Here is a 26338-nt window from a genome sequence, read left to right on the forward strand (position 1 = left end):
GAAGTTGTGGTCCTTAAATTAGCAACATACATAAATAAAAACATAAAATGAAGAATATATCAGTGCGTATGGATGTGTATACATGCACAAACTTATACCATATTCAAAGAATTATCACTAGTTAAGCAATTAATATCTAAGGTGTTTAGCCAGCAATTACAACCTATCAATATGTAATTAAATAATGAAGCAGGAAAAAAATTTGAACTTGCTAGTTTCTTAATGTGATAGCAATAGACATATGTCAATTGAAAAACATTATGAGTGTTAAATATATCATCCCATGAATGCTGACAGAAATTCAAGCCCACTGACATATTTATTCATGGCACAAGTTTTGGGGGTGTTTTTGGAACAAAGACAGACTTAGTTCAAACCACAAAGGAATTATTTTGTTTATTGTTTCCCTTACTGTGGACAGAAATACTATTCATTTTAGTAATTTATGAGAAATAATGAAATCTAATTATCCACACATTTGTTAAAAATCAATTATGGCTTTTTTCTGATATGAAGTTATAAAACTTATAAGGATTTAATAAACTCTTAAATTAGCCTGATTCCCATCCCTCAAGATTAGTATTATAAATGAATACAGGTCTAGTTGCCACATTTTATACTAGAAATATACTGACATAGCATGGGCAGAGAGACTATTTAAAGTAGACACCAGCTCTGTGTAATTAGACATTCACAGTTGTAGGTCTTACAGATGGAAAAAGAGCTATATTCATGTATACTTTGTGGTATATTATTAGAGAAACTCTATGTTTCACTGTGAAATTGTGTGTCTTATATAGAATTAACTTTATATTATCTACTCAAATTAGAACTAGAAGTAGCTTAAATGGAAAAAAAAATATTCTAATATCTCATCTGAAGAGAGAGCTTTGGCTTACTAATCCTGACCTTAAAAAACAGAATCCCTTTAATCCAACAGGGAGTGAATAGCTTGCTCATTGTCTCATGGAGTGTTCTGAAGGCCTCAAAGTCTTAATTTTATTTTAGTAGCCCAATGGTATAAGACTTCTGCATGTCATATTTGTGCATTTATAGGTAATGATTAGTTTCTACTGCCTCAATATATTTTCATATGGACTTCTTATATCCCATATGAAGAATGCTTGAAGTCATCTGTTAAAGAGTTCTTCCTCAATTTCTTTTTCTCTGGCAAAAGGACAAGTCTTTATTACCACAAGCTTAAGTCTTAATACCTCCATCAGGAAGGCAAACATGCTAGTATAGCAGAGATTACTGGATCCAGTCAGTTGGATTTAATCTGTATTTGTTGAACTGCCAGAGTTTTTTAACCCATCATGGATACAGGATTGGAGCTGAGATCCAAACACCTTCTGCCTCCTGTCCTCTTCTCCAAATTATAACTCTCTATTACTAACATTTCTTTGTCACTGATTGTCTCTGAAATCATTATATTTGAGTTTGGTGGTTGTTAAATAAATATTTGTACAGAGCTAGGTTGTACCTACTACGATTGTGGATGGACAGATAGATAGAGGTATGTTAGAGGACAGATAGAGGTAGGTATGGTGATGTGGAATGAAGTGTTACAGGAACACAGTGGAAGGATACTTCATCCAGCCTTTCCTGTTCAAAGAGGGATTTCCTTTCTAAAAATGGATAGAAATACACAGATTAAAGCAGAGAAAGAGAGCAAAGGGTCAGCGGGAGACAATCACACAGGTGAGAAATATTTAGCATGATGGATACAAAGGATGAGAAACAGACGTGTGTTGCTGATGTAATGTTTGAGACAGGCATGGTACAAAATGAAGCTCAGATGATAGAAGTCTCACCATGGAGGACCATTTAAGCCCTATTAGTGTAAATCACATGTGAAGGCAAAGGTCTATGGGCTTAGAGACCCGTTGGTATTGTTCATGCCGCAGTCCCAACATTGTTCATTGTTCTGACACACAGGTCCTGGTCCTCAGCAAGTATTTCTTAAATAGATGAACTTATAAAGATTTTAAGCAGAAGAGTTGTGTGTTTCAATTTATATTGTTCTGGCAGCAGCCTGGGAGATGGATCTGAGAAGAATAAAAGTGGAATGAAGGGGACTAGTAAAGATGGGAAGAGGTGAGAGTCTGAACTAGAGTCAGAGATGAATTTGGTAGATTCATATTGGAGGGCTGAACACCTAGGAGCTGGTGGTTGTGTGGCTGTGAGAAGAAAAGAAGAGATAAGAGGCAAGTGTTACCATAGAGATGCCATCATTTAACTTGAAGAATATAAGGAGAGGAGTTGTCTAGGGGAAGAATCAAGTTCAAGTTCTCCTGAAAACCTATCATCATTCAGTTTCAACTTTTACTTTAAAAATGAACCCAAGATGAAATTCTTACATGTTTTCAATGAAAATCTTGTAGCACTTAAACATTTTTAAATATCCTGTGGACATTACATTAGCATTAGATGGAGAACATAATCTGAAAACATGAACACTTCACCTTTAAAAATTTCTTTTTTATTTTAATGACACCAAAACATTTTTATATAACTAATTGCTACTTATTTTCCACACAGACATTCTGGTAGAGAAATGTGTTAATTCTGTCCTCTTTTTTCTGTTGTTTTTGTTTGGCATTATTCCCCTGGGTTGACCCCATAGAAGATGGGGGCGGAATCAGCTGCCACCTTGGAGCCTCACTCCCAGACAAGTGGCCTTTGAAAACTTCTCCACTTTGCATAGAAAAGGAGCAATGCTTGGAGGCCAGGGAAAATTCCAAATGAACACCATTTCTATTTCTGTCTCTCAGTCGGATTTTAACATTTGATGAGGAGCGAAACAAACTCACCAGAACAAAGAATCATCCTTCATTTGAACTTAAAGTTCAAATAACGTTAAGTTTAACTTGTACTCAGATGGTTAAAGGTATTCTTAAAATATATAATTCTTGTTCAGTGAAGGTTTGTAAGAAATATTCATGGTTTTTTTTCTTACTCTTTGGCACTAGCTCCTTCCTCTTCTAAACAGGTCTTTTATTATCTCAGGATATTCCTTCAGGGGGCTTCCCAGGTGGCGCTAGTGTTAAAGAACCTGCCTGCGAATGCAGAAGGCATAAGAGACGCGGGTTCAGTCCCTGGGTCGGGAAGATCCCCTGGAGGAAGAAATGGCAATCCACTCCAGTATTCTTGCCTGGAAAATCCCATGGACAGAGGAGCCTGGTGAGCTGCAGTCCACGGGGTCGCCAAGAGTTGGACCGGACTGAGCATACACGTGCACATTCCTTTAGGATGAGTAACTTCATCCTCTCCCATTTCAGAGTAATCTCTCTCAGCCCAAATAAGTTTGGTTCTAGACATGGCTAAGGGGCATCCAGTTGGCAAGAGCCAATGGATATCTGGATATAAAGAGCTGAGGCTTGGGCAGAGGGGCTCTGAGTAGCAGTTACTGGCAGAGACAGTGCCCTGAGAGGCGAGGATGACCCAGTAAGAGGGTGTAGAGGGCCACCAGCAGAAAACCAATGGTAGAACACAAACATCCACATCCACAGAATCAGAAGAGGAAGAGGAAGCCTCAGAGAAAGGGCAACTTGAATAGAGAGACCAGAGGAGGCCAGGAGAGTCATGTTCCAGAAAGCAGAGCTAAAGAGAAGTTAAAGAAGGAAAGAGGGAGAGAGCAAGAGAAGCAAAGAGCTCTGGGCAAAAGGCATTTCTCTCTCTTATCAACCTGCCTCCTTAACCTGCTTCCTGCACCATCCTCCATTCTTACCCAGCTCTTCTGCACCATAAGAGGAGATGATGGTTCTTTGTTGCTGTGCATATGTGTTAATGATTTCTGCCATGTGAAAAGAAAATTTCCACCATGTGCAAGTATAACTCTATATTAGCTCCTTTTAGTATCACTTCCATCTATTTTGTTTATAGGTTTTGTGGCTTTTAATGGTATTTTCCTGTAAGTTAGCTATATAATTAATTTAACTCTAATGCGAGTGTTGCAATGGTTCTTATTTTTGTGGTTATCCAGCAGATTTTACCCTTGTTTACTAAGGGATATTTTTCAGTCCACTCTGCTCCTTCTGCAGGATGAAACAGATAAATACATTGCTCAGAGCCAAATAGAAACAGTTTAGATTCTGCTTCTATGAACTTTCTGCTTTGTTGTTTGCACTAAGAGAACTCCTGACAATTTTGAGAAAGATAAACAGAAGTTCATTTTATTGTACTGCATTCTGAACAAGGACAATGCTGCATGTCCAATTTGCATCAGTTTTGGTCTTTATTTTATCTACAAAAAGGTGCAGTGGTTTTTCCCTGAGTAGATTGTGGTGTAGCTATGTTCCATCCACTGCCTAATACAGTTTATATGTAGGATTCAAACCCCTTAACCTAGGCAAGGGTAGTATTTCTATAAAGGACCTTCGTTTTATTAATTTGTATTTGTGCCTTTGGGGCTCCCCTGGTGGTGCAGTGGTAAAGAATCTGCCTGCCAGTGCAGGAGATAGTGATAGTGAGTCGCTCAGTCGTGTCCGACTCTTTGCGACCTCATGGACAGTAGCCAACCAAGCTCCTCCATCCATGGGATTTTCCAGGCAAGAATACTAGAGTGGGCTGCCATTTCCTTCTCCAGCAGATCTTCTTAAACCAGGGGTCAAACCCGGGTTTCCTGCATTGTAGACAGACGCTTTGCCGTCTGAGCCACCAGGGAAGCCCTACCAGTGCAGGAGAGGCAGGTTCAATCCCTGGGTCAGGAAGATCCCCTGGAGAAGAAAATGGCAACCCACTTCAGTATTCTTGAAGGGAGAATCCCATGGACAGAGGAGCCTGGTGGGCTCAGTCCTTGAGGTCACAAAAGAGTCAGACACAACTGAGCAGCTAAACAACAAATTTGTACATATATCCTGGGGAAAGGCTTTGTGGTCAATCTTAAAGATCATTAAAGTAAAGAAGTGATTTTTAAAATTCCTTTTGGTTTACAAGGACACAGATAGGAGTAAAAAGTAAGATGGATCTGATAAAAATGCTATACTTTTTATCAAGTGAATGTTAGATTTCACTATAAACTTTCTTTTCTATGGCATTTGGTGAGTTTGTTTTGATTGTTTCTTTTCTGTCTGAAGAAACTGAAACATAAAGAAATTAAATATTTTATCCAAAGTTATATAGACATTAGCTCTGAGTGACCTTGGTACTGCTGACACAACTTGGTTTTCCTCCAAGCTTATTTAAAATATTGATGGAGCCCTTGAACGCTTTCTCATTTGTTTTTCTTTTTTTCCTTACATAGTATTGAGTTCTATTTTTGTAACTTCAAAAATTCACACAGCACAGTTGTTAAAAAGTTCAAAATTAGCTTTCTTAAATTTGACTTTAAACCTAAATTTTAGATTTTTAAAAAAGACCCAGCTATATGGCATATGATATAGCTAATGAGTAATGAAGAGTAATATCCATTAGTACTGAGAAAACTGATATAGTTTACTTTTAAGTTTTCTTTTTTTTTTTAAGAACTGAACCCATCATTTAGAGGTTGTTTAGTTTTGTTTATATTTCTCCTGATAGCTGCTACCTTGACAAAGGTTGGCATATCAACTTGACATTTATCCTTGCAAAAAATAAAAATAAAAATTATATTTTTTATCTGAGTGCTATTGCTTAAAATGTTTACTTCTGGTATTGATAGCCCATTAAAAACTTGAAGATTGAGAAAAGACTTTAACTCAAATATAGTGATAAGGATTAATTTCTGGTATAGATATACTATAAGTTGCATGTGTAAAGTCTGAGAAATATTAGGAAAGGATATGAATTAGTCATTGTCTCATTTTCTTTGTCTATAGAGGATCAACACTTACTGGGTTAACATCAATATTTGAGGGCAAAACCTTGAAATATTGACTAAATCTAAATCCTTGCCGTAATATTTGAGACAACCCCAAATCAAATATAATTATAGAAATTCAGACACATTGTCATTACTGAGTTGTCCTGGGAACTTTTATGATGGCTGACTATTTTAAACAAATGATTATCTTTGACAGAGGAAATATAAATGAGAGCCTCATTCAAGAATCTCCTTTTTCATGCCATAATTGGATACCAGACGATGTTCAGATAGGTCATACCAGATCACCAGTAAAGACAGGAAAAGGGGAAAGAAGGACCAGGAAAGCTGAGAGAGAGCAGCAGCGGCAAGGAGGGGATCAGGCAAGCCTGCCCTGGCCTTCCATTCGTGAAGCCTCGGACAAAAATATAGATTGAAGCCCACCTATATCTATCATAAAGTTAAAGATCAAGCCACTGTGCTGCTAAATGAAGTATATTCTGTCCTCCTACCTTTACAAATGTAAATGCATAAAAACCTGAGAAGACCAGGTATTATTTTAGAATTTCCGACGTGTCAAAGTTCTGTACCAGAACATGGGAGCACAAAGTGGATCTGGAGTGTTCACACCACAGTCCCCATGGCCAAGCTCCATCTACATTTCCTGAAAATGAATCTACATGTCCTGAAAGCAGCCATCCAGAGGCCACCTCATGGGGCCTGGATATTGTTGTCCATGACAGAGAGAGACATGGTGGCAAGTCACTCCGAGGCCAGAGCGTGGACATAAGGAATCCCAGGTGCCCACCATGTGGCTTAGAAGAGGCAGTGGGAGAGTGTAGGCTCCATCTGGGCTCATCTCCTTGCCCCACAGACTTGGGAGAAGCATGGCCGGGGAGGTTGTGTCTGAAGCTGACGTAAGCAGGGCATGACCTGGATTTATTCCAGTACGTATACTCCTGCTGTATACATCTGTGAGGGGTAGCATTGGCAAAGTATCTAATACTGTATTCTTAAAACTCCGTTCAAGTATATAAACATACTTTAAAGGTCATAGATATATATTTCCTACGTAACCTTGTAATTGTCTATACAAGACCACGTGACTCTCTGTTCTGTTATGTTCTGGGAAGCAGTTTAGTGCCTAAGAGCATAGTCTTTCAAGCTAAAACAAGGCTCTGAATTGTGCCTTGGTTTGAATCCTGTGTTGTCCCTTTCCTGGTGTGGAGCCCTGGGAAGAATGCTTCATCTGCTGAGTAGAGGTAATAAAATCTTCCTCTAGGATCATAGTGAAAGTACATGAGGTTAAAGTCTTTAAAAGGCCTAGATCAAGTAAGTGCTCAATAGATCACAGTGCTGTCATCATCGTCATAATCACTGTCGTTATTTTTACAGCTGTTATTTCTTACAGTGTATAACTATTGAGATGACCTTGGGCAAGTCATGTAACCTCAGAACCTCAATTTCTTCATACATAAAATGAGGTCTTTGGAGCAAAGGATACCTAAGGTTCTGTCTAGTTAAGACAAGGGACGTTTTGGAGTTCTTTCTTCTTCAGTTTACATTAAACCTGAACTTGACCTCCAGGCTACATTGTAAATTGTTAACAGATGCTATCTACTCTGCATATAGTATCACGATATAAGCTATTTTAAATAGTCTGATATTGAAAATGTGAATCTTTTGTAAAATCTGCAAAACCCTGGATTCAGTGTATAGTTTATGAAACAAGTACTTGTGATTCATTGTAGCATTCCTTTATTCACTGGCTCTTCTAGTACATTAAAAATCACATTTGATTTACAAAAGACATTGAGTTTGCCTGCAACTTTTCAGGAACATATGCAGATATTTTAAATCTCTTTGAATCACAGAAGCCTTTGAGAATTGATTAGCTCTGATTCAATTCTCCCAAAAAGGAGCATGGTTGCAAATATTTGCATATAATTTTTTTTGGGGGGGGTCCATGGATCCTAATTTAAGAATCTCTGGCATAAAGCCAAAATAAGAACAAAATGGAATGTGCTAAGGACATTGGAGGCATTTTTGAAATTGGACCTAAAGACACCTGGCCCTTTCCAGGATGAGAGCAAGAGAGGACTAACATTTATGAAGGCATCCTCCATGACAGACACTGTGCTAAGAATTTTATGTGTGTTGTGTTGTTCTTCCCTTTCCAGGTGTAAAAAAGATAGGTATTATTTCTGATGAGAAAACTGAGGTTCAGATAGTATGCAGTTCTCCAAAGTCACATTGCTAGTAAGTAGCAGAAGCAAAATCTAAACTGGAGTCTGACTCTAAAGCTACTGTGCATGCTCATTCGCTTCAGTCGTGTCTGACTCTTTGCAACTCCATGGACTGTAGCCTGCCAGGCTCCGCTGTCCATGGGATTTTCCTGACAAGAATACTGGAATGGGTTGCTATGCTGTCCTCCAGGGGATCATCCCAGCCCAGAGATCGAACCTGTTTCTCCTGTGTCAGTGCATTGCACGTGGATTCTTGACCCACTGAGCTATCAGGGAAGCCCAGCACCATGATAAAGGCCCTAAATTCCTTCACATCTCTCCCCAAGCTCCTAAATCTTTGTGAAAGAGAAAATCACAAAAATGCAGAGATTTGTCTTCCTTGGTGAACTTGTTAGAAGGGAATGCCCTAAAACAGCTCCATGTTGACAGCCAATTCTTCCCTCTCCCATGCTTCTGTGCTGGCTCACTGGAGCTGGCCTGACTTGCAGGAGTGCTGAGCTGCTATTGAGAAGAGGTGGGGCCTGTGAAGAGCTGAGCATTCTCTTGACTGGACGTGACTCAAAAGTTCTGATCCCCTACGTGCCCCAGCAAAGGTTTCAGCTGACATCCTGTAAAAGAGTTGTCAGCCCAAGAGCAGAGAAGTGGCCTGTCAGACTCAAAATGTCCCACTTGCCAAGTCTCACATGAGAAAAGTGAAGACAGGCCCCATTTGGAAAAGAAGAGCTGCTTTCCAAGAGATTTATTACATAAGGGTCATGTTGCAAAACATGTGCTGTGCTCAGGAGACTCAACTCCTTGATTCATTCACATTTCACAAGATAGCTAATTAATCTCTTTAAAGCAGAGGGACTAGATGGCAGAATAAATGAAAGGCCTTATATGAATGCCAAAACAACCTGAGGCTTATTGGAATCCTGCCTTGGTTCTATAACCTGGTGTTGAACTTTCTTCATAAACAGCCTGACCCTACACTGTACAGAAATCACTGAGATTTGTACACTTAAAATCTTTATGTATCAGGGTGAGATCTGTATCCTCATTTCTAACCTGTCAAAATGGAACATTCTTGGTAAGGTGAAAAGCACACTGGCAAATCCATTTTTGGTTTCAAGTCATTTTAAGATAGGCTGTCTTATCACCTCTGACTTCACAGTATGTCCTAGAAAATCACGCTGTTTTCATAGTGATACTAGAAGCACAATGAGATTCGGTATTTGATTTAGATTTTCCTTATGATTTTCCACATGATATGGAATTGCTTCATGAAATCACTTGCTGCTAAGCATTTCAGAACTTTATTTGGTAGTAATGAGAAGAAAAAAAAACTATACTTTAAAATGTTTGGGAGTGAAATGGGCATAGTTAGAAGTAGCTGACATCTAATATGTTATTTTTCTGACTTGGTATGTATGGTACAAGAGGTTTTCTACTAGCGTAAAGAAGGTACCTCCTCTTTACATCAGTGAGGCAGCATAGCTTAGTGGTTAAAATAGCAACTCTGGAACCAGACTCAGAGGGTCTGAGTCCCAGCTATGCTGCTCACCTGCTTTGTGACCTTAAGCGAGACACTTTAACTAGGATGGCTACCATTCTTCTCTCTTAACATCATCTCCATATCAATCAGTGGGTCCCCTAATTTTTGTGGACTGAAGATCCTTGTGTCCCAATAAATGGAATGTGTACCAAGTATTTGGTAGATTAAATAAATGCCATGGCTCGTGCATATCCAACATACTCTTGCCAAATATATATCAGCCCTGTGGTGATAATGAAATATGGGCAGACCTTGTTCTATTGCACTTGGCTTTATTGTGCTTAAAACATAATATTGTTTTCACAAATTGAAGGTCTGTGGCAACCCTGTGTCAAGCAAGTCTGTCCAGGCCATTTTCCCAATAGCATTTGCTTACTTTGTGTCTCTGTGCCACATGTTGGTACTTGCACAATATTTCAATCTTCTTAAATTATTATTACGATTTATTATGATGACCTGTGATCAGTGATCTTTGATGTCACCACGATGACTCACTGAAGACCCAGGTGATGGTTTGCATTTTTTAGGAATAAAGTATTTCTAATTAAGGTATATACATTGTTTCTTTAGACATAAGACTTTCACACTTAATAGACTAAATATAGTGTGAACATAACTTGTATATGCATTGGGGAACCAAAAAAAAAAAATCATGTGACTCAGTTTATTGAGAAATTTGCTTTATTGTGGTAGCCTGGAGCTCAACCTGCTGTATCTCTGAAGAACGTCTGTGCCTTTATTCGAATGTTACTGACTTCATGATAGTATTGCATATAATCAATGAATACTAAGGGGAAAATGTGGTAATGATATGTGAGGAGTTCTTCAAACCATTTGGTTCTTGAAAAGTGTGATCATGCTTGAAAAGGCTGGAGAAATATAGCCATTCATTAATTTAAGATATGTTTTGAATGCCTACCACAGGCCTGGCACTGCTGTAAAAGCTGGGAATAGAGCACCTAGAATACAGTTGTTGCTCTCACGGAGCCCATATTCTAGTGAAAGGAGACACTGAACCAGAACCCAAATAGGATGAGATTATCTTAGAGACATACGTGAATGGAGTAAATAGAACAGAACAGCGTAACTGAGGGAAGGCCTTGCTGAAGTCCTCAGTCGTGTCTCTGCTGCACTGAGACACAACTGAGTTGGGAGAAGAGAGCTCCACACTGAGAGAACAGAAGAGGTAGAAGCTTTGAGATAAGAATGAGTTTGCCACGTCTGGGAAAGAGAACGGAAGTTTAGAGATGGGGGAGAGGGGTGGTAAAGAGAGGTGATACAGGCTGGTTTTAGAAATAAACAGGGGCTTAATCGTACAGTAACTACAGGCCATGGTAAGGTGTTTATTTTATTCAAAGTGCAGTGAGGAACCGTTATGCACTAGGTAACACAATTTGTAGTTTTAAATATTTGTTTGGCTGTTGCGTAGAGAACCAAGTATCGGCGTACCTCAGTTGTCTCAGAAAGATCTGTTAAGAGCCCTCAGTTGTAGTCCAGATAAATGTTGATGACTTGGACGAGAAGGAGGCAGCAACATGTAGAAAGACTTGCAGTACATGCTGGAGGTAGGAGTAACAAAGCTTGTTAATAGTTTGGATGTAGTTAGTGAGTGAAAGGAAGAACCAAGAAATCAAATGCAGTCAGCCCTCCATATCCCTGGGTTCCACATCTGTGGATTCAACCAACCACTGATCAGAAATATTCTTAAAGAAAAAAAATTACAGTAAGTTCCAAAAAGCAGAATTTGAATTTGTTGTGGGCTGTCAACTATTTACATAGCATTTACATTGTTTTAGATTTTATAAGTAATCTAGAGATGATTCAACGGAGAAGGCAATGGCACCCCACTCCAGTACTCTTGCCTGGAAAATCCCTTGGACGGAGGGGTCTGGTAGGCTGCAGTCCATGGGGTCACTAAGAGTCAGACACGATTGAGTGACTTCACTTTCACTTTTCACTTTCATGCATTGGAGAAGGAAATGGCAACCCACTCCAGTATTTTTGCCTGGAGAATCCCAGGGACAGGGGAGCCTGGTGGGCTGCTGTCCATGGGGTCACACAGAGTCACACATGACTAAAGCAACTTAGCAGGAGCAGCAGCAGAGATGATTCAAAGTTTACAGGAGGGTGTACACGCAGGTTATATGAAAATAGTACAGCATTATAAAGAGTACCCATGGATTTTGGTATCAAGCAGAGCAGGTACCAAGAGACAGCTATATTTTAAGGTCTTGCTAATGTCCTGTCTTCACAATGAACTGTCTGCAGCCATTCTAACCCCTGTTTGTCTCTCCTTTCTGTATCACAGTTGTTTTTTTGAGCTCATAATCAGCTCCGGGTCCTTAGGATACATTGTTGTTCAGTCACTAAGTCCTGTCCAACTCTTTGCGATCCCATGGACCGCAGCACACATGTCTTCCCTGTCCTTCACTATCTCCTGGAGTTTGCTCAAACTCCTGTCTATTGAGTCGGTGATGCTATCTAACCATTTCTTCTTCTGCTGCCCCTTCTCCTTTTACCTTCAGTCTTTCCCAGCATCATTGTCCTTCCCAGTGAGTCAGCTCTTCACATCAGGTGACCAAAACATTGGAACTTCACCTTCACCATCAGTCGTTCCAATGAATATTCAGGGTTGACTTCCTTTAGGATTGACCAGTTTGATCTCCTTGTAAACAGAACAAAGACCCGTGCCCTGTATCTCTTCTGTACTTCTCTATCAGCGCTTGTAATTAACACAAAATGTTTTGTGTCTTTGCATTAGTCTAATTATTTCAGATACATTATTTTTGCTTTCCAAATAGATGGTCAACTTCTTAAGGACCAGGGACCCCAAGAACGTCTAGCTCAGTGCTGGAGGCAGCAAAAAGGAAAAGTGAAAATGTCTTTTTTCATAGGCAACTTCTTGTTTATAAGCTGCCTACTTTAAATAAATTTGTGGGAATCCAAAATTGCCATTCAGATAATTGGAAAAGCAATCATTTTTCCATTAAAAAGGAATTATTTACTCACTCAAGAGTTAATTTAAAATAACTGACTCCCCTAATGAATGTAATTAAAAGTTTGTTAACAGGTCATTATGTATTTGTTAGGAGATGTGGTAAAGGAACTGAAGCTAGAGTATCAGGGGCCATAGTCAATTTTAAATTATGTGAAATGAAGACAAAGGAGCTGAAATTTAGAGCTGTAAGTAAAAAAGAAAATAAGTTATGATTTCTAAAAATTCAAGCATATAGACGGATTTATAGAGAGGACTTCCATTTTCTAAATTTACAGTTTATAATTGACAGTTAAAATTTGTCTCTAACCAGATCACATTCATTCTAGCAATGAAGGTTAATCATTTGAATACACAAGAAAACAGGCTTTTGGTTACAGCTTTCTGAGTGTAAGAATGAAACAAAATTCATGGTTTTCTATTTTGTATGGAAGAATGAGCATTTTCATAAACACAGGATAGTGACTGTTTTTCAAGACTCCTTATAATATTGATGGCATTGAGTTGCTATTGCTGGGGTAATATTCTAACACCTTTGTGGGTTAATCAACCTTTTGAGAACTATCCCAGGAATCCAGTGACCATCTATCACTTTGTTTCTGTGAAAAATGCTTCTGAGTTCTAGAATACTAACTTTAAACCCAAGGTCAGGAACACACCCCAGTTATTAGGAGTCCTCTTATTTCTGTAATTTTCATAATCCATTTACTCTTTGGAGACCATCATAATTATCAATGAGAAAGAAAACTTTTAATCAGGTGGTATACAGTAGCACAGTTCTTATAATGAGAATGTAGATATTTCTTTTACCTCATTCATTCATTTAACACATTTATTGAGTGCTTCTGTGGACAAGGAACTATAGGCAAACAGCAGTGAGTCAAGTCTGCTCTCTAACCAAGAAGAGCTTATAGCTCCTTGTGGAAGAAGACGCATGTACAATGCATCTTAAATGTAGAATGTAGAATGTCTTAAATACCATTAGGAAAGTGTAGATGAAACGTATTGCAGGTTCAGAGGAGAGCAAGATATTTCCTTCGTATGGAAGTGGGAAGACTTCCTGAAAGAGAGTATTTAAAATGCCACTTGAAAATGGAGAGGATTTGAAAGGGGACAGTGAAGAAAGGGCATCCGGGGAAGCATGGCAACATAAACAAAGCAACGGAACTAAGAAAGTGTGTTTGTACAAGGCCCATCCTTCATGCAGTGGACACTTCTGGAGCGATTACCAGGTATAAGACACTGCCTGAGGAGCCAGAGATAGAAAACTGAGACTTAGTGTTTGTCCTTAAAGAATAATTCAGTTTAACATTAAAAGTGTGAGTAAGGAGTTGGTTTTCAGTTAAGCTTGAGGATGCCGCTGAATGCTGAACTGAGGTGCTGGGGTTGTATTCTGCAGCAATGGCTTTGGGGATGATGATAATAATGCTTATTATTCACTAAGTCCTTCAGGGTTCTTTGCACTTTAAGAATTTACATGCATTATTTCCTTCTGGTCTCCTCATGAGATATGATTACTCTTTTATTCCTACTTGTCAGCTGAGAAAACTGGGGCTTAGCCAGTTAATTCCTTTAATGTTGCCAGCTGGTAAGTATCAGAGTAGGGATTTGAACAGGTGTATTGGATTTCAAAGCCCATAACTCACTGAATTGAGTCATGGAAGATATTTCAATAGAAAAATGATTGATTTGAACTACCCTTCTTAAGAATTCAGTTGACTCAGTGGGACCACAATGATTAAAGGATTGTAGTGAATAGCTTATGAGAACCTAAATGGAGGTATTAAGTAATGGGTATAAAAAGGGGAAGGAAGTGAGAGAGCTCATAAAGGTAACTACTTAATTCAGGAGCAGTGAAGAGGAAACAGTCAAATAGAGCCTCAAGTTTTAGCATCTGTGGTATCTGGAAGACTCATGGTGCCAGGCAGTGAAATAAAGACCACCAAAGGAGAGAAGTCTCTTGGGGAGGTAGTGGGGATTTGCGAAGTGAAGGAATAGTAAGAAAAAGAAAAAGTGAAAATGGAAGTGTAGGCTGCTCTAAAAGAAGTTAAAAATTAAGGGGAAAGAGAGTAGTTGGTAGACTAAGCAGCTAACAAGAATGAGGAACATCTTTGTTTTCCTAAAGAATGGAATGACTAAAGAAAAATGGTGACTGATGAACTAAGATCTTGGAATCGCTGCAGCTGCATTAACTCAAGGGCACAAATAATGGGTTAGCAGATGAGGGATCCTTGGTGCCTCCTTCAGATTCATCCAGACTCTTCCAATCCTTTAGATCACCACTGAAACCCTATCTCTGTGTTAATAAATAAGTCTGTATGTCTCCCATGGGCTTTCCTGGTGGCTCGGTGGTAAAGAATCCGCCTGCCAAGCACGAGATATGTGTTTGATCCCTGGGCTGAGACAATCCCCTGGAAAAGGAAACGGCAGCCTCTCAAAGTATTCTCACCTGGGAGATTTCCATGGACAGAGGAGCCTAGCAGGCTACAGTCCAAGGGGTCACAAAAGAGTTGGACACTACTCAGTGACTAAACAACAATCTCTCTTATAGTTTTCCCTACAGAGGCTTAGATGTTCCTTATCTCTTTCTCCTGTTGCTTTTGGTACCTACGTGCATGGATCAGTGGATCTCAAACATCAGAGTGCTTCCAGATCTCTTGGAGGGCCACTTAGAACACAGATTGCTGGATCCCACCCCAAGCATTTGTGACTCTGCAGATCTGGGATGAAGTCAGGATTTGCTCTGTTTACAAATTCTCAGATGATACTGATGTTGCTGATCTAGGGACCACATTTTATATTACTACTACTGAACTAAATTAAGGACCTATGAGAGGTACAAATAAAGAATTTGGGGAACCTTACAGTGGACTAGTGTGCAAGATCTGGAAATGTTCTAGAAAAATACTCTTCAGGTATGATTGGTTGTTGTTGTTCAGTCACTCAGTCGTGTGTAACTCTTTGTGACCCCCATGGACTGTAGCATGACAGGCTTCCTTGTTCTTCACTATCTCCTGGAGTTTGCTCAAACTCATGTCCATTGAGTCAATAATACTACTCAACTATTTCATCCTCTGTCACCCCCTTCTCCTCCTGCCCTCAATATTCCCCAGCATCAGAGTCTTTTCCAGTGGGTCAGCTCTTTGCATCAGGTATTGGAGCTTCCATCAGTTTTTTATGGAATGCTCCAATACTTTATTCCATCAAAGTATTGGAGCTTCAGCTTCAGCATCAGTCCTTCCAATGAATATTCAGGGTTGACTTCCTTTAGGATTGACTGGTTTGATCTCGTTGCAGTCCAAGGGACTCTCAAGAGTCTTCTCCAGCACCACAGTTGAAAAGTATCAATTCTTCAATGCTCAGCCTTCTTCATGGTCCAACTCTCACATCCGTACCTGACTACTGGAAAAACCCTAGCTTTGGCTATAGGGGCCTTTGTTGGCAAAGCGATTGTCTCTGCTTTTGAATACACTGTCAGGCATGATTTAAGATTAGGCAGAAAAAGAATGAAATGTTTTGTCTAGCTTCATGAAAGAAAAATAATTTAAATGAAACATCAACATAATTGCTACAAGTAAAGAGTTTTCTTAGGAGAGGTATATCGTAAAATAAAAAATAAAGTGAAAACCACAGCAGTGACTATAATTTTATTTTAATCCTAAAGAACTAAGTATTATCTGAGTAAGAAGTCCACAATTATTATTTAGGGGAAAGTAAGTATAGGGCTAGCATACTGTGTTCCATTTAGAGTCCTATGTTGTTGTTATTCATAACAACTGAGGCCAAGAGATATGTGCCATTTCCAAGAGCTGGTTTTATAATTACCAACTTGATTGCTGCGTCTAATTATTCCCTTGGGTTTACCTGTCCCTGATCGTTACCGTGCAGATCTGACTTAAGTAGATACACCAAATCTCTGAATTTGGGTAGGTGTAATTTGTCCTGTACATCATTACTAAAGTATTCGCCATGGTTGGCAAATGTGCTACAAGTTGCACAATGAAAGGTGCAAAATCCTTCCTGACGTTTGCAAACATCAGTCATTTTTAGTTTCTTTCATTCAGCCAAACACTCACTAAGCTAATGAAACAGTATCAGTGACCATCACCTTGCTGCTGCTGCTAAGTCGCTTCAGTCGTGTCCGACTCTGTGTGACCCCATCCCTGGGATTCTCTAGGCAAGAATACTGGAGTGGGTTGCCATTTCCTTCTCCAATGCATAGAAGTGAAAAGTCAAAGTGAAGTTGCTCAGTCGTGTCCAACTCTTAGCGACCCCATGGACTGCAGCCTACCAGGCTCCACTGTCCATGGGATTTTCCAGGCAAGAGTACTGGAGTGGGGTGCCAAAGCAAAATAACCATTTGGTCATAGCCACACTGGGTAACCTGACATATCAGAAGCCTTATTCTTCTGATCGTATGGTCAGAGGTCACTAGAGGGAGAGTAGAATTAGTTAGATATATGAATAAATATATCATTTTAGTTTCAAGCCTACACAACTGTTAGTTTCATTATGATAATTCTCCCATATAAGTGAAATTAGATTTTTGAGTTGAAATGCATAAATATCCCTATTAATGGCATCCACATCAAATTATCTGCTTTAGTCTTTTTAAATTATACATTGTGAATATTTAGTTTAAACCTAAAATTCCACAGAAAAGGAAACAAATTTTCTGGATCTAATGGTATGCAAATAAATTATTCAGGACTGGCAGAATATAAGTCAAGTTCATATTTTGAGAACATTTTCCTTTTTTAAATAAAAAGCAATTTCAAAATAAAGATTTAGTTGCCCACCTAGAAAAGAAAAAAAAAAAAAAAAAAAGTCCTTTCAAGTCAGAGTGATACTAAAAATTCCAAATTGTTGCAATAAGTACATATTCTAAGAGAATTAAATTGCTTTGTTGGAAAGGATAGGTGGGTGTCAGATGATTTGGTTTAATTTTTACCATAGCAGAGTGGTAGTTACTGAGTAGCTGGGAGATACTCAGAAAAATTACAGGAAAGAAAGTAAGTGTCAGTCTTTTAGGATATATTTGGTTCAGTGTCGTCAGAAGATAGTCTGCCCTCTCCCTGGAATCAAGTTGCAAACCTCAATAGTAATTAGAGCTAAGCGGCAATTGCAGGACGTATGATTTGTCCAGACGCACTGTGTTGGCTGTTTCCTAGCACCATATTTCATGGGAGCACAGGTTGAAATGATGAAATTATTTATCTCTCAGTCTACTACCTCGTACAGTGCTCGAGTGCAGAAGTGAACGTGAATTGTAATCTTAAAAACCAAGGTAAGCATTGCCGACTGATCTGCCTTTACACCTTTGGGAACTTTTTCATGAAAAATATGACCAAAAAATGTAAAACAGTTAAAACCAAGTTTAGAAAAGGAAAAATGTATCAGAGTAACGTGCTAATTTGTGACTCCCCCAACCAACATCACCCTGGCATATCTAACTTGTTTTATTTACATTGTTGTACGGGGTCACTTTGATAAGTAAAATGAAGATATGACGGACTTCCCACACTTCCTTTATGCTGATGAACTATGCTTTCTTTTTCTTTTGATGTTGGTTTCACATTTTTACTAGGTAAAAATATGATCCATATTATGTTAGAACCCTTTCTCTCTCTCTTTCCTATTATCTTCAAGAAGTATATTTAAGCAGATGATTGTACATGCTCAAGAATTCACATTGAGATTGATAGAATAGTGTCTGGTAGCCTGTAATAAAATTGAGTAACGTGGGTGATTTGTATGTTGTCACAAGATTTTTATGATAGGCACATTTCAAACTTTTAATGTTCCATCTAGTTTAAATATAAACTCAATGGCTTCATGCTTATTTAGACCATTGAGCATAGCAATCTCTCTGGAAACCAGGTAAGTTTAACTCCTCAAGAGGCACTGTTGTCTGTCATGAGAATAAATGTATTTTGTATGGATACAATAGACATTTGTGAAATTCTCCTTTTTGTTTTAGTATTACCACTTCAGTCCACCTCACCTAAAAAATCCCTTTTCTTTCAGTTTTGTCATGTTTTAAACATGAATTAATACTACTATTAGGAAAGAGCTTAGAACCTCTTGGTGGGAGGAAGGTGTTTTTATCTCATTGTCCCCAGCGGGATTTCAAGTAGTTTGGGAAGTAAAAGAGCGTCAGCTTCTTTTATTCTACCTCACTGGTAGATTAGGGGTATAAACGCTGAGGGTTCGATAGACTCTTGCTAAAAAATGAGTGGATTAAGACCAACATGTATTACTCTTTCCAAGGTCCTAGAGACCCGGTGTTATGGGAACTCTTAGTAGATACTATTGCTCAGTGTCCCTTTTGCTATTATGTTAGTACCTGATTTGGCAAGAAAATTTTTTCTAGCTCTGGGTCCATAATTGGCTTTGTTTTGTATATTTGCTTTGTCATGGAATCATTTATCCCTGAGGATCATTTTTTCATCAGGAAAACATGGGATAATTGTAATCCATGTAACAGTTTATAAGTCTACTTGATATACTTAAAAGTACTTTGTCCCTCTCAATGAAAAGTTATAGTATTTGTATAACCCAAGGCACATGGTGAATTTCTGTAAAAATGTATCATTAAATTCTGTGTTAGATTTAAGTTCTCAACTTGCGCCATTCTGTCATGTGGGTGGCAGATAATATCGTGTGAGCACATGTAAAAAGATCCTCAGTTGTTGCAACGGACACAACGGCTTTTGACATAGTTGGAGATACAGCCTTAATTGTTTTGTCTTGTTATGGAGACAAATTCATCCTGATATTGGCAACATCTTGCTATTAATCTTTTGATTTATAGAAGCAAATATTGAAAATGAAATTAATGTGCTTCAGCTGCAAAATAAGGCAAATGACAAATTTTACGAGCTCTTTCTAGTTTTCTGGCAGTATTGCAGTGAGAGAGAGAGAGAGAGACAGATATGAAAGAGAGAGATAGGCACATACATACACAGAGACAGAGACAGAAAATTTCAGAGACATTAGAGAGCTAAGAGAGATGATGTGAGAGGCAGAAAAGATAAACAGATGGGATGGGGGTGCCTAGAGAGACAGAGCAAAGTCAGAGAAGAGAACAACAGAGGAAGTGGGTGTTAGGGAAAAAAAGAGACTCAAGTCAATCAAGGTTTGGAAATAGAGATTGTGCAATTTGGGAACTTTGGATTCTTTTGCATTTCTTTAACTAAAACTTCAACATGCTTTGTCATATTGAATGCATGGAGCACCAGATCCATTTTTAGGAATGTTTACTTTCCATTTGTGTCCTTTAAAGCAAAGGGAGCTTTAAAAGGCTGTTTGAAGTTCAGAAGCGACCAAGAGTCAAAACAAATATTCTTCTAAAAGAAAATATTTCCATTCCTTTGTTGCCTTAGAAAGCAAATCATTGAAAAGGAAAGTGATGAGTGCTGTAATTAAATTCCCTACTTTCCGTGTGGCTCCTTATTAAAAGAGCGTTATGTCTTTGACTTCCGGTGTTCACTGGGGGAGTGAGGAGTCCTTTGGGAAGCCAGAAAGAAATTCCAAAGAATGAAAGCAGTATAAAGGTACAGGATAAACATAATACCCAGGGACAGTCAGAGTCATTTACAGTGCATCACTGCCAGTGCAGAAACTCCTTGGGCTCTCACCAGAGGACCTTATCTGATGCTGTTTTGCATATCACTTGTGCCCCAGAAGCTGCCTGCATGACTGAAGCAAGTAGCATCAATCTCTAGGATGTCCGGACAGTGGCACAGTTCCAAGAAATCAGGCCAGGGGTTTGCCATTCTGCTCAGTACTAGAGATGCTTTGGAGAGCGAGCGTCCCCTGGGTCAAAGGATTCCCTGTGTTTCTCGGGATAAGGGTGTCTCCCAGTTGCCCAGCTCCTTTGTTTGAAGGACTTAGATGCCCTGCTTAATTAGGTTGTTCCTGCTCACTCAGTTTTGGCCTCGATCTCCTTCATTCTATACAGATTTCTGCCAAATAATTGAAGATGACAAAGAAGTAAATCATTTTAGGAGTGAGATGTTGGGAAATTCCAAATAGGGCATTGGTGCCAGTTCTAGTCCACTTGGCAAAATCCAGCCAGACTTACCACTCTTCCTTCCCGGTCCAAATCCCCCTCATCCTTTTCCCTATGCTAACCTCACTGTTGCCACATTGCCCTGTTTCTGCTCACCCTATCCCTTGCACGGCCAGGTTTAGTCACCTCGTACCGGTTTCCACAGGGATAGAACGGTGGCTTTCATAACTGCTCACACAGGTGGAATACTTACACCGCCAGGTGGAAGCCATCTCTTCTGCGCCTGGATAAAAATGGCTTCCGGCTGATAGAGGACCAAGAGGGGCCTCGTCCGTGATGGTCACCGTGATTATAATCCTCCGCTAGAATTTTTTTTCTGAATTCTCTTCAGTGTATTATAATTATGGCAGCCATGACATATGCATGCAAAAAGGGAACAAGATTTTAGTGCAGTTTTTACTGTTCTCTTTATTCCCAAATTGTGTTTTCTAGGGGCCTGTTAACTTTTTTTTTTTAGTATGGGCACCGGGTTTTGAATAGCTTTGAAATGTTTGGTTAATAGTTAAGCTAAGGAAACCTTTTTTTTTTTCCTACCAAGGTGGAAGTAGAGAACACCGGCAGAACAAATATTAACTCTGTTTCTTTAAATCAAGCAAGCTTCTGGGAGAAAAATATCTTTTAAAAAGGGCAATTAAGTAAATCATTATTCTTTTCTTTTCCCCTCTTTGGCCTAAACACTGAATGCAAGGACTGAAATTCTCTGAAACTGGAGGGCAAAACATTTTGTGTCCTGGAGCTATAGAATTTGTAGCAGCAGCTCGGCGTGTGGACCTCCTGAGTTGCTGTTTGCAGCCCCTTCAGGCGGGCCCATCCTGTGAGCTGCAGAGGAGAGGCCTAACATAGAGCCAGAGGCCGCAAGGCCCCGCTGCTTTGATCTGTTCCAATAGAAGGTTAGTTGCCACTCTTTGGAAAAATGTGTCTTTTCAGATAGAATTTTTGTAGCAATTCTGCCAGAAATGCAGTATAAAAACTACCAGCAGAAATGTGTGTACCTCCTATATGCAGCTATTTTAATTAGTTATATTGATCCAAGCAATATGATTTAAAGCATAGTTTGAATGGGTTTTGTTGTTCACTTCTTTCCCACTCATTGGGAATATTAAAATAATTATTTAAAATTAGGTGTTGTAACCAATCTTCTGCTGCTCTTTAAAAGGGGAAGAAATGTTGGCTCTTGGCCACACTGGCTTTTCTCTTTTACTTAATTTCTTCCATTATTCATACTAATAAAGCCATTAAAATTAAAATCTCATTTAAAAATGAGTGCTTCTACATTTCAGTCTATATACAAAAACAAAACAGCCTGAATACTAATCTATTCTAATTTGTAAAAAATGTAAAGACTTCAGTATATGATTCCTGTACATCTTTGTACAGACAAATATTCAAAACAGTGTCTCTGGGCAATGAGCTCTAAATTCTACCATTAAACAGTTACCATGCTGGATTAATTTCTCCTAATCCCATTTTCCTCATATAAGATGAAGGATAGACTCCTAAATTGTTTCCTGCTAAGAATTTATGGAATATAGTTCTTCTAGAAATATTCAGCAGTTTGAGAAACATAAGTTGTCTTTCCTAGGAAAGTCTGTATTTTTAGGAAAGTTTCTAAAATAAGTCATATTGCCAGTAGGTCCCTAGCATGCCATAAAGGGAGAGCAAGGAGTTCCTTGGTATCCTGTAACCGAAAAAGGCGTCAGACCTCATGAAAGCATCTTGACGCCATAGACAGGAGTCACTGGGCAAACGGAGCTCAGGACCATCTCTCTACGTCTTTTTTTGCCAGAAAATTTCGTCAGGCTACTGACCTCCCAATCCAGTCTCGACCTCAGACAATTTTAGTAAAGCCCTGTCTGGAGATAATTTTGGCCTCTCTAAAGACTTAGTAATTTAGGAATGAAGCATATGACATTCCCTTTTGATAAGTCAGGTGTATTAAAAACTATTTCAAAAACCTTGACAAAGCACCTGTCAGAACTCTGTTTTCCTTTGTGTTTCCTTTTTAGTGTGGTCAGGCTAATCATAGTGGGTTACAATGGAAGAGCACTGTAACCCAGGAAAAACTTATTTAAATTAGCTTAAGAAGACAATTGGTTTTTAAGACTTTTTTGTGAATTAGTTGTCTTCTTTACTTAAATTCTGTAATTCTCAGATTTTTTGATGCTGCTTTGAAAAAGGATTGCAGCTAATGAAGTATGTCACGCATTTAATCAAATTATATTTTGTACTCTGTAGTACATAAATCTTCCTGATATTTTTTCAGTGTTTAAATATAAGATGTTCAGTGCATGGACAAATACTCAGATATAAATGAACCACCCCTGAGCTGTACGTACTGTTTTGCTACACATCCAAAAAGTCATCCGTTGCATCTTAGTACAAGATTCATCATCTTGTGTAGAAGCTGGCATATTACTGCTAAACCCAGAGGACACTGTGGCTTAAAATCTATCATGATGTGGCTTCACTGCTGTTCTGTGATGCAGCACTTCATTATTGCTTATAAACTTCAAGGTGGTACTCAGAAGGATTTATTTTTAAACTCACCGTTCTGCCAGGATGCTGCTACTATTGAAGCACTTTGGAGGGAAGCCTGAGCGGCCCCAAGGGAGATTCAGGCAGAAAACTGCCAACTGTCAGGATTTTAAAGACCCAGCGTTCTAAGATACACATTTTTTCTCTTTGGCATCACTGGATTCTATGTCAGTCTCCTCTATCCACTTATGAAATTCATCAAGGAAGCATCAATATTAAAGGGAACTTTTATTTTCTCACAAATTATTTTGAGCAAAATCAAGCTGGTGGTAGAAAAAAATAACTTAAAAAAACTTATTTATCCTAAAAGTATGCAGACTTGACAGTATTTGAAGATGTTCTTATGGAGGAATTTTTCCTGTATGTATCAAAGTAGTTTACTAAAATTAATAACATCGAACACATTACTTTTTAAAAATGTCTATTGAAATGTAACATATAGAAAAGTGCACATACTGTAAATGTACAGTTGAATGAATGTACACAGACATGCACGCCTGGGAAACAGAACTAAACGGAACATCCCCAGCATCCCGGAAGACCCTTTCATACTCCTGTCCAGTCACCACACCCTAACCTCGTCCTACTCTTCCTATAAGAATACCCAGGACTCTAACAAACAGCATAGACTAGTGTTGCCTGATTGTGTACTTTAAATAAACGCTACCATACAGCATGTTGATATGCTTCTTTATTTTAGTTCTTTTTCTCAGCATGACATTTACAAGGTTTATTTGTTGTTTCATATCACCATGTACCATTTTTTCTTATTTTTTCTTATTGCTATATTCCATTATGTGAATGTTAGGTTATGTGAAGATACCAGAATCATTCTTTTTATTGTTAATGGGTTAATTGTGAATTTTCAGTTTGGGAGTATTATATACAGTATTGCTATGAATATTCTTGTACAGATCATTTCTATTAGGTATATACTTAGAATTGCTGAGTCATAGCGTAAGCGTGTATTCAGTTTTAGTAGACATTGCTAAATCATTTTTCAACATAATTATAAAAATTTACACAACAAATAAGAGTTCTAGTTGTACCATATCCTCCTCAGAACTTGATAATCTTCTTTCTTCATTGTAACCATTGAAACAATGGTTACAACAAACATTGTAACAATGGTTACAATGAGGTATGAATAAATATCTCATAGTTTAATGAATATCCCTAAGGTCAGGAAGCAACAGTTAGAACTGAACATGGAACAACAGACTGGTTCCAAATAGGAAAAGGAGGACGTCAAGGCTGTATATTGTCACCCTGCTTATTTAACTTCTATGCAGAGTACATCATGAGAAACGCTGAGCTGGAAGAAGCACAAGCTGGAATTAAGATTGCTGGGAGAAATATCAATAACCTCAGATATGCAGATGACACCACCCTTATGGCAGAAAGTGAAGAGGAACTAAAAAGCCTCTTGATGAAAGTGAAAGAGGAGAGTGAAAAAGTTGGCTTAAAGCTCAACATTCAGAAAACGAAGATCATGGCATCTGGTCCCATCACTTCATGGGAAATAGATGGGGAAACAGTGGAAACAGTGTCAGACTTTATTTTTGGGGGCTCCAAAATCACTGCAGATGGTGATTGCAGCCATGAAATTAAAATATGCTTACTCCTTGGAAGGAAAGTTAGGACCAACCTAGATAGCATATTCAAAAGCAGAGACATTACTTTGCCAACAAAGGTCCATCTAGTCAAGGCTATGGTTTTTCCAGTGGTCAGGTATGGATATGAGAGTTGAACTGTGAAGAAAGATGATCACCGAAGAATTGATGCTTTTGAACTCTGGTGTTGGAGAAGACTCTTGAGAGTCCCTCGGACTGCAAGGAGATCCAACCAGTCCATTCTAAAGGAATCAGCCCTGGGTGTTCTTTGGAAGGAATGATGCTAAAGCTGAAATTCCAGTACTTTGGCCACCTCATGCGAAGAGTTGACTCATTGGAAAAGACTCTGATGCTGGGAGGGATTGGGGGCAGGAGGAGAAGGGGATGACAGAAGATGAGATGGCTGGATGGCATCACTGACTCGATGAACATGAGTCTGAATGAACTCTGGGAGTTGGTGATGGACAGGGAGGCCTGGCGTGCTGTGATTCATGGGGTCGCAAAGAGTTGGACATGACTGAGCGACTGAAGTGAACTTTTTATATGTTTATAGGCTGTTTTAGTGTCTACTTTTGTGAACTGTCCATTCAAGTCTTATGCCCAGCTTTCCAACTGTGTTCTTTTTCTTACTGATCTGTAGGAGTTCTTTATTCTAGATTCAAGTCTTTTGTCAAAATGTGTATATTGTCAATATTATCTCACACTCTCTGAATGGTCTTCCCATTCCCTTGATTGTGTCTTATCCTTACATTCTTATTCTTAATAAACTATACTTATGTTTTTCATTCATAATTATCACTTTTTTGTTTACTGTTTAAGAAACTTTTGCTTACTCCAAGGTCACAAAGATGTTCTGCTTTTCTCTTTACTGTTGACCTTCTGATCCAGAAACAGTAAGAATTCCTGAGTGCCTAAGCAAGTTTTAAATTTTAACACATATTTCTATGCTTTTTGTTTATGCAGTCCCTTTCACCATTCTCCCATACCCACCTCTCAAAATATTAACCATTCCTCAGGTTTATCTTATGAGATAGTTCATCTATGGAAATATTTATGAACCCAGCTCCTAACCAGATCTAATTTCTTTCTCACTGGAGCCTCCTTAAAATTTTGTTAATAATGTATGACCACTGACATATCTCACCTTTTATAAGTATTGATGGATTTAACTGTTTATGCTCTCCAGAGATATGGCATAGTGTCAGAGGGATAGGAATGGTTCCTAACTACAGTAACTGAAGCTTAATGAACACTTGATAGGTGTTAGGCAAGGGTTAAGTCCCTTGTATAGAAGGATCTCCATTAGTTCTCCTACCAGTCCTTCAATGCAGGTATAGGGGTCTACAGAAGTAAATTCACTTGTCTAAGGTCATATAGCAAGAAAATGGTAGACCTGAAAGTCATCATCAGTGTTCTCCTGAATAGGTGCTTTTAGTGTATACAAAACAGCATTGCCTAAAGGATTTGCCATAGTATCGTGGTTATCCCAGACCCCTGTGAAAATAAAAAGGGTTGATTCATTCTCAAATTGAGGGGAGAAGCTATATCTCCCTAGACAT

At 38.7% G+C, this 26338-nt stretch overlaps 1 protein-coding gene across 11 annotated transcripts in view; it reads left to right on the forward strand.

Annotated features, from left to right (window-relative positions):
• ZNF385B (zinc finger protein 385B) overlaps positions 1-26338 on the forward strand; it is a 475657-nt gene that overhangs the window by 337094 nt on the left and 112225 nt on the right. Inside the window, exons 1-2 of one of the 11 annotated variants that reach the window (XM_070802860.1) lie at positions 17300-17844; positions 21320-21521. The exons of 7 other annotated variants lie outside the window; for them this stretch is intronic. The gene's annotated coding sequence lies outside the window, so the exon portion shown is untranslated. Of the gene's footprint in view, positions 1-17299; positions 17845-21319; positions 21522-25651; positions 25673-26338 lie in introns of those variants that run through there. 3 more of the 11 variants (XM_070802858.1, XM_019969949.2, XM_070802869.1) reach the window with 3 other exon arrangements.

The sequence above is a fragment of the Bos indicus genome, chromosome 2 (assembly GCF_029378745.1).
Source record: "Bos indicus isolate NIAB-ARS_2022 breed Sahiwal x Tharparkar chromosome 2, NIAB-ARS_B.indTharparkar_mat_pri_1.0, whole genome shotgun sequence".
In the NCBI taxonomy this organism is placed as follows: domain Eukaryota; kingdom Metazoa; phylum Chordata; class Mammalia; order Artiodactyla; family Bovidae; genus Bos; species Bos indicus.